Below are 7937 nucleotides of genomic sequence, written 5' to 3'. Positions count from 1 at the left end.
CAATGTGTTTTCATTTCAGTAGTTCAAGTTTAATGAAATGTAATGTTCAATTGTCATTCACTGTATGACAAATAGTTGAAAAAGTTTTAAGGAGAAACACTGCCACAGATGGAAAAACATAAATACATTTTAAAATAACACCTCAATTCTAAATATAAAGATGTTTGTTCAATTCTACAAACTGTGACTTGGTCTTTTTCATATGTCTACATGTACAGTATATGGCAAAGCAGTTGGTGCTCAGACTTACCAACATGACAGTTGCTCACTGAATGATTTGAAGACAACGACAGTAAATGTCTCGACCATGGGAGTCTGACAGCTCTGTAGGGTCCACAGCAGCTTGTAGTTCTGTCATATCTTGCTCATTTAGGGGCGTGGGAAGTTCTGGAAGAACAACCCCAGATTCTGGTAGGGCCTCATCATGGTAAAGGGCACTCTCCCAGTCTATGTCAAGTTCTTGCAGATCCTAACATTCAAATAGCAGTGTAAGCATACATTTACAGTGCAGTATTCAAGGACGTACTGCCTGAATCAAAGTATGTCCAACAGAGAAAAGTAAGTGTGTACCTCAACATTCTCAGCCTAATCTGTGCTGTTTTGCAGCAGGCCCAACTGCCACAACTCCTGAGGGGTGGGTGATGGTTCCATCCTTCAGTGAAGGTGTGAAGGTCCCTGCAGAGACGGGGTAGGAACACATAGTGCACCAGGAAGATGTGCAGTGTGTTTGTGATATCCAGTAGTCCCTCTTCTTCAAGTGTGTGCAGGACATCATAATATGTGCTAGTTACTGCTGTCCACACAACACGCCACAGCCGTTCGATTCTGTTGTGGAAAAATTAATTTGGAAAACAAGCAGTATGTCACTTTTTTGAGTTAGAAACAGTGTTAAGGGGTACAAGGGGCACTTCAATGTTTCATAATAGTCACAAGCCTTGAAAGTCACCCAGTCACACATCCCCTTTAAGAGGATAATAAATGCAGATATGTTAAATAGAATTTGATGGAATCAAAAATGAAAAAGACTGCATTAGAGAAATGAGTGTTCAGCTTTCCACTCCTTTCTTTGGAACCAGAATATTTTAAGTATGGCTCAATTTTAATGATTACAATAAAATGTCAGACCAGGAGCTTGACACTTAGCTCAGTTGCCCCATATTGGCTACAGGTTAGTCATGGGAAGACTGAGGTCCTTAGGCCACAGGGTACAGTGGAGCCGAATGAAGGCAGCTATGCACAGAGTAGATGCAGCCAGTTTACTCTATGTAGTGTAAAATGAAAACAACTCTACTGCCATTTTCACTCAATATAGAGTACTTTTCACTCAATATAGAATTGAAATTAACTTAATATGAAGTTTTACTTGACTCAATATAGAATATTGTGCATTATGTGTACAATTGTATTAAAATTACTACTAAATTACTATAACATACTCTGGAAGGCTATTTTTTAAATCCAACATGGTCAATAAATCAGCAATAAATATTTAACTAAGCACACTTTATTCAAAAAGTGCAAAAATGAAAATTGCAATACATCAAAACTCTGATGTTTTATTGTTTTTATAAAGCAGATACTTTAAGAAAAATACAATTGTGGCCTCCAAGAAACATGTTTTGCCTCTGTTCACTCTTTGATAGTACTTGTAAATGAAGAAGCCAACATTGCGATCAAATAAATCTGGATTTTAAGAAAATACCATTTAGTGTTTTTAATTCAAAGGAAACAGTATGGGACAATAAACAAACATGAATCATCACAACTGTATGACATATGTTTATAAAATGCTTTGTAACAGAAAAGCTCTTTGACATCAGCTACATGAGGTCCGTCTGATGTACACAACTTTAAAGGCATGAAAATGCTCATCAAGACATATTGTTTGTAGTGCAAACGTAACCAACAGCAATCTCTCATCTTTAACAACAAGATGGATTTTGTGAAAAACTGACAGCACACTGGACTTTATGACAGACAACTAAACCTGGACGATTCATATTTCCATGGGGTTTGGCCCATCTAACATTTAAAACCTTGGTGTCAATTGTACCTGAAGAGTCTCAGCTATCTAACAGCCCCAGTTAATCAAATTTAAGATAACATTTTACGTGGACCAATCATCACTCTGTTGGGGTCAAATGTCTGCCAATTGTACGCTATTTGTCTTTGGTGTTTCGTTGCCAATGTTTTAGTGACATTTTTTAGGCTTTTTAATTGTTTTTTTAAAGAAATTATGCTTTGCTCCATAGCGCATGCACCAGCTATGCAAAAGTGGTCCAATTTTAAGAATACATGTAGGGTAATGCACCATAAAATGATGCTTTGGAAGCAGCTTCTTGTTTGGAAACAAATGTTTGAATAACCTATGGTGTTCTGCAATCAAGTGTTTTAAAAAAGTAGTAATACCCTTTGACATATCATTTGGACAAGAGCGTTTAACACCCATCACATATGGAAGAGTAGAATTTGTTTCCATTTTTTGGCAGTGTTCTGCATGTAGTGCTTGAATTCGCATAACTATGTTTGGTGAATCTTCATTAAATTGGGTCTGAAAGTCCTCTTTCTCAGAGAGAGAAAAGCAGCAACAATATCTGGCACTGAATGATTCTACAAATCCGAACAAACAATGAAGACCAAGGTTGTATCCTGTTACTTGGACTATAGTTCCAAACACTGGCCGATCATATAAGTGGAACCTAATTCCGTCTCTCTGCAGTATTTTAATATCCTGCACAAGTGGAACAAGTATTTTTGAAAAGCCATACGTTTTGATGTTTTGGGCATGAAATAAAGCGACAAAAAGAATATTAAGCAAACTTGAGTTGTACTTTGGAGAAAAATTATGCAAGGTGAAATAGATTGCTCCTTACCTGTTTTGATCCCAGAGGATTTGCAGTTTCGAAATCATCATAGAAAGGCTGAATTTGTAATGCATACTTGTGTTAAAAGATCTCCATCACACAAATCATAAAGAAGATTTTCTTTAGAACTGGAATTAGTCTGCATCATCTCTTGTATATTAGGATGTTTGCAAATAAACTGTAATGTTTTCAAAATTGGAATGTAAACAAATTTATCAGTAACAACAACCTGATCATATGCTCCAGTAGTCCGATTACGGAGAGTATCAAATCTTGTACCAAGAACAACTTCCTCTGGGTCTAGCCTTCCCCACTTCTCTGTAAAATAATGCCTTCTTTTACTTTCAGAATTTAATTCACCAAAAGGATTTTCCATTTTTCAAAAACACTGATCAATTTTATCCTCAATGTCACTTTTGACAGGCTCCTGTAAAGATTCATTTGCTCAATTATGGATCTCATCAACAATCTCTTCCATGGAAATGATCAAAGAGTTAATGGTTGTTTCACCAACACCTGCCAGGCAGCTGCCTACAAGACTCTTATTGATAAGAACCGAGTATGAACTTGTTGATGGCAAGACTTCAACATGACTTGTTAAGACAGGTTTAGATGGGCCTTCACCAGGATCAGAACAAGGTCCGTGTGCTTATTGCGATGCTTTCTAAACCCAGAAAAAGTGCCATAAACTTGTGAACAACCAGCCTGACCACATTTAAGATGCAGTGTCTTTCCTGAACCAAGTCCCTGGATCAACTTCAAGTGCTTAGTCAGGGAATTGGCATTTGCCTGAGGGCTTTTGCAAACAAAACACAACATCTCTGTATGAACTCAATTGCAGCATCCGAGCCCTCAACTCTGAAACCCTAGGATTCACCTTAGTGGTACCAACATCAATTTCATAAATGGTGATTTGCAAGAAGTTGGGCACATTTAACAGATTCCTGGTTGTATGAGGTACAGATGACAAAATGAGGTTTGAAAAGCTTATCGAAACTGGCAAGAGAGTTTTACTTACAAGGTTATTGCATGTTTGTCAATCACATGAAGAGCTTGTGAATCACACTCTTCTTGGTCCCCACAGCAAGCAGATAGGGTTGAAGGCTTTTCCATGATGCTGTCCAGATGCCCCTGGATGCTGGTCCCAGTCTGTAACACAAGAACTGTTTAGTATGGAATTGCAATATGTCACATTTCACTCAGTTTGAGAAACTGTTCAAATTACAGATAAAGATTTTTTCTTGTAATTTCTCTGAACTGTAAACTCGCCTTGATGAACTTCACAAGATGGTCACAGGCTTGACTGGCTGAGTGTTTTCCCTGGTCTCTTGCGGCCATGGGGTGATGGTGGTAGAAGGTGGACAAGGATCAAAATGGATGACATGTCACTGTCCCCATCCTGAAAATCAAGTAAAAACTAATGCACAAATTTCCACTGAAAGCTAACAGTTTTTGCTTTCAAAAACAATTAGTATAATTATAAGGACCAAATAATGGAATAATATGTAGAATGCTATACAGCTTCTTATAACAGTTTGTTGTGGAAATTTATCATGATATGAAATAATGAGTTTCTCAGACCGGAGTTGTCTTAGAATTTTAATTATTAGCTCTGCAGAGGGTTACACAGTCAGCAACATGGCTCAGAGTGCAACCACGAGTCGTTGAAAAAGGAAGGTTTTTATACAATGTGATGAACAGGAAACAAGACAGAAAGCAGACAGGAAACATCTGCTGTCTGGCATCACTGCTACAGAAAGAGGAATCAACCCCAGCACCCAGTTGCCACAGATAAAGATCAACAGGAGGTGAAATACCAAGTAAGGGCATGAACTTTGAGGTTGCATCCGCTAAGTGCACAGAAAACAGTTCAAAACAGTAGTAAGACATTGATCAGTGGAATTTTCCATTACACGCCCCCCATTTTGATCATACACTGTTAAAAATATCAGTAAGAAGGTACGGTAAAAACCTGTGAAACAGCAACAGTAAAAGACCATAAAATGTAAAAAAGTATATTACTGTAGTAGATACATTAAATTCTGCTAAACCAAGAAACAGTACAGTTAAATTAATGAGAAAATACCCTAATTTCAAAAGCATGTAATACTTTCAAATTAACGGTATTATTCTGTTTTATATTACATATGTTTCTGATATGTACCTTTAAAATTACAGAACAAAACCATTCACCATTCAGCAAAAACACACCCTTCATTTCTACAGGACAGAGGATGTTAATATAGTATATATTTGTCAAAAAATGCTGAGTTCAAGGTAAAACATAGCCTATGTTTAAATATACTGTGTTAAAATGGTACAGAACAAATAAAGGACACTTTACAAACAAATGATGTCAAGGGTGACCAAAAAACACAACAGGTTTATCATGTAGCTTCGAAGGGTATACAAATATACAGTGAAGGAAATAAGTATTTGATCCTTGCCGATTTTGTAACTTTGCCCACTGACAAAGAAATGAACGGTCTATAATTGTAATGGTAGGTTTATTTTAACAGTGAGAGACAGAATTTCAAATAGAAAATCCAGAAAATCACAACATATAAAAGTTATAAGTTGCTTTGCATTGATTGAGGGAAACAAGCTTTGATCCCTACCAGCCAGTAGGGCTGCAACGATTATGGCCAACATCATAATCACGATTATTTTGACAATATTGAGATCACGATCATTATCACGATTATCATTATTTTAGGGACAACATCTTTTTTTTGCACTTTCACGTTTAAATGAACAAGAACACTGCTTCCACTTCCATTGTTGTGCTACATTCTGGCTAATGTACAAATCTTTGCATCAGACTGGTCCTTATCACAGTGCATCTCGTAGAAGGAAAATATAAATAAAATAGTATCAACACTTTTTACCCAAAATTAAATCAACAGAGCACTGCTTTCACTTCCATGTTGTGCTACATTCCAGCTAATGTACACGTCTTTGCATCAAAATAAAACTTATACGGTTCTTATTCACCTGAAGCAAAATATAAATACAAATTTTACCCAAAATAAAGGGCTAACTAAAAATAAATATGCCATCACAGAATGCAACCAAATGAAAACAATTCCGGCCTATGCAGAAAAGGCAATAACAAGGTGTTAAGCCTACAGGTTTTTGGCAAGAAGCACCAGCCTGTCGACATTTTTCTGGCTTGAGAGATGAGCGAAGGCAGGTCACTACATTTCCCCTCTCTGAGGGGGAACTTGTGGCCGGAGTACTTTTTTGCCAGCTTTGAGAGTCGTGGGTACAGTCTCTGGTGTTCCCTCCACCAGTCCAGAGGGTCCTCCTCACTGTCAAGGTTGGCACACTGTATGTAAGACTGTGGCTCAGAGGCTACAGCTTGTTGTTCCTGGTGGGGAGAGGATCTTGGTGTGGTTCCCTCAGCGGTCTTGAACAAGCTCCCCAAGGTCTTCTTTTTCTTTGAAGTGCTGGGTGCATCCTCTGCAGCCTCAACGTGGGGATCAGTTGGGCCCATCTCCTTGAAAAGAGTATGGTAAATAAAATATGAATGTAATCTAATGAAACATATTTAACATCCATATCCAGAAAGTAGATTACAGCACATTAAATCACTTGATTTCATAGCACATTTTAATCCACTTCATTTCATTAATTTATAATAAATTCTGTATGTAATCACAATAATTACTAACCATGCTCGCAGACGCAGCCATCTCAGAAGTAAGTCTGGCTTGGATTGGTCCAACCCTGTCTACACTAACGTATCTCAGCTTGAACCGTGGATCAAGAGCAGAGGCCATGTCAAGCAGTTCTTGTGTCCCAGGATCCTTGTATTTTTCATCCAGGTAGCTCAGGATTTTGGTCTTGATGGTGGTTGTTAGGCCTGGATCATCATCGTTCACTTTCAGGATAGAGGAGCTGAAAAGGTGGAGGACTGGCTTGACAAAGGAAACACTGACATACTTCTCACTGGAAAGCGCATCAGTAAACTCAGTCAGAGGGCGGAGGGATTTGTTGATGGCTCCCAGTACGTCAGTGTCCTGCCATGTTGGGATGAGGTGTCGGGCCTTTCTGTCAGTGGACAAGACTTGAGAGATGGCCCTCTGCTGCTCCAGGACTCTTGCTATCATTGCCTGCCTTGATCCCCACCTTGTGGGGCACTCAGTCTTCAGTGCATGCTCTGGAAGCTTCGGCTCCTTTTGTGCCTGTGCTAGCTCCTTTTTACGCCTCCAGCTGTAGGAGAAACTGCTCACAAGCTTTTTGCAGATCCCCACTGCACGGTCAATCCGAGGATCTCTCATTGCATTCTCTAAAAAAGAACATGAGATTCATATGTAAAATTAAAACACAGAATAAAACCTTATATACACTCTTCCTTTGAATGTTTTATTTTCACGTGTTCTTTTAAGATGTTTTATTTTTTATTATTGATCTTACTCACCTATTGCTAGATGGAGCCTGTGGCCAAAGCACTGGAGCCTAGTCCATTTATTCAGAGAAGCTGCCTTGACAACGTTAGATCCGTTGTCTGTTGTAATGCAGACAAGTCTCTCCTCCTGCAAGCTCCAAGAGGCCATCGCTTCCCTCAGTCCCTGGGCAATCGACTCTCCTGTGTGGGCTTGTGGGAAAAATGACGTCTGCAAGCATCGACTCTTCATTGCAAAATTACTGTCGATGTAGTGAATTGTCAGGGACATGTACGGCTCCATTGTTCTGCTTGACCATAGGTCAGTCGTAGTCGCAAAATACTCTGTGACATCCCTTTGTATTCCCCCCCCCCGACGTTTTTCATACAGTGCACGTAATGCCTCTTTGGAGAAATAATTGCGCGAGGGGATCACGTATCTCTTGTCTAGTGTCTTGACCATTTTTCTGAAGCCTTCATTGCTCACAGTATTTATTGGACACATGTCTTTGGCCAAATGAAATGCGATTGCATCCGTTATTTCAGTGTTCTTTGGGAGGTGGATGGATGCGCTGTCGCGCTATGCAGGGGTCGCTGTTTATGGTTTTCTGGGTTGACGTTGGACATGGACGGAGATTCAGTGAGGTAACGTTAGCTTTGGCCTTAATGCATCGTCCGTACTGTGG

General features: G+C 39.1%; 1 long non-coding RNA gene across 1 annotated transcript; it reads left to right on the top strand.

Moving 5' to 3' along the window:
• Nucleotides 1-721: 721 nt before the first annotated feature.
• On the top strand, nt 722-7907 carry LOC117755900. The gene is made up of 3 exons (XR_004612696.1): nt 722-830; nt 1611-1616; nt 7897-7907. It is a non-coding gene; the product is annotated as an uncharacterized LOC117755900 (long non-coding RNA).
• Nucleotides 7908-7937: the final 30 nt, after the last annotated feature.

Source organism: Hippoglossus hippoglossus, chromosome 22 (genome assembly GCF_009819705.1).
Source record: "Hippoglossus hippoglossus isolate fHipHip1 chromosome 22, fHipHip1.pri, whole genome shotgun sequence".
NCBI classification, from domain to species: domain Eukaryota; kingdom Metazoa; phylum Chordata; class Actinopteri; order Pleuronectiformes; family Pleuronectidae; genus Hippoglossus; species Hippoglossus hippoglossus.
The sequence above is the reverse complement of the archived record's forward strand: the minus strand, read 5'-3'. Positions and strand labels throughout refer to the sequence as shown.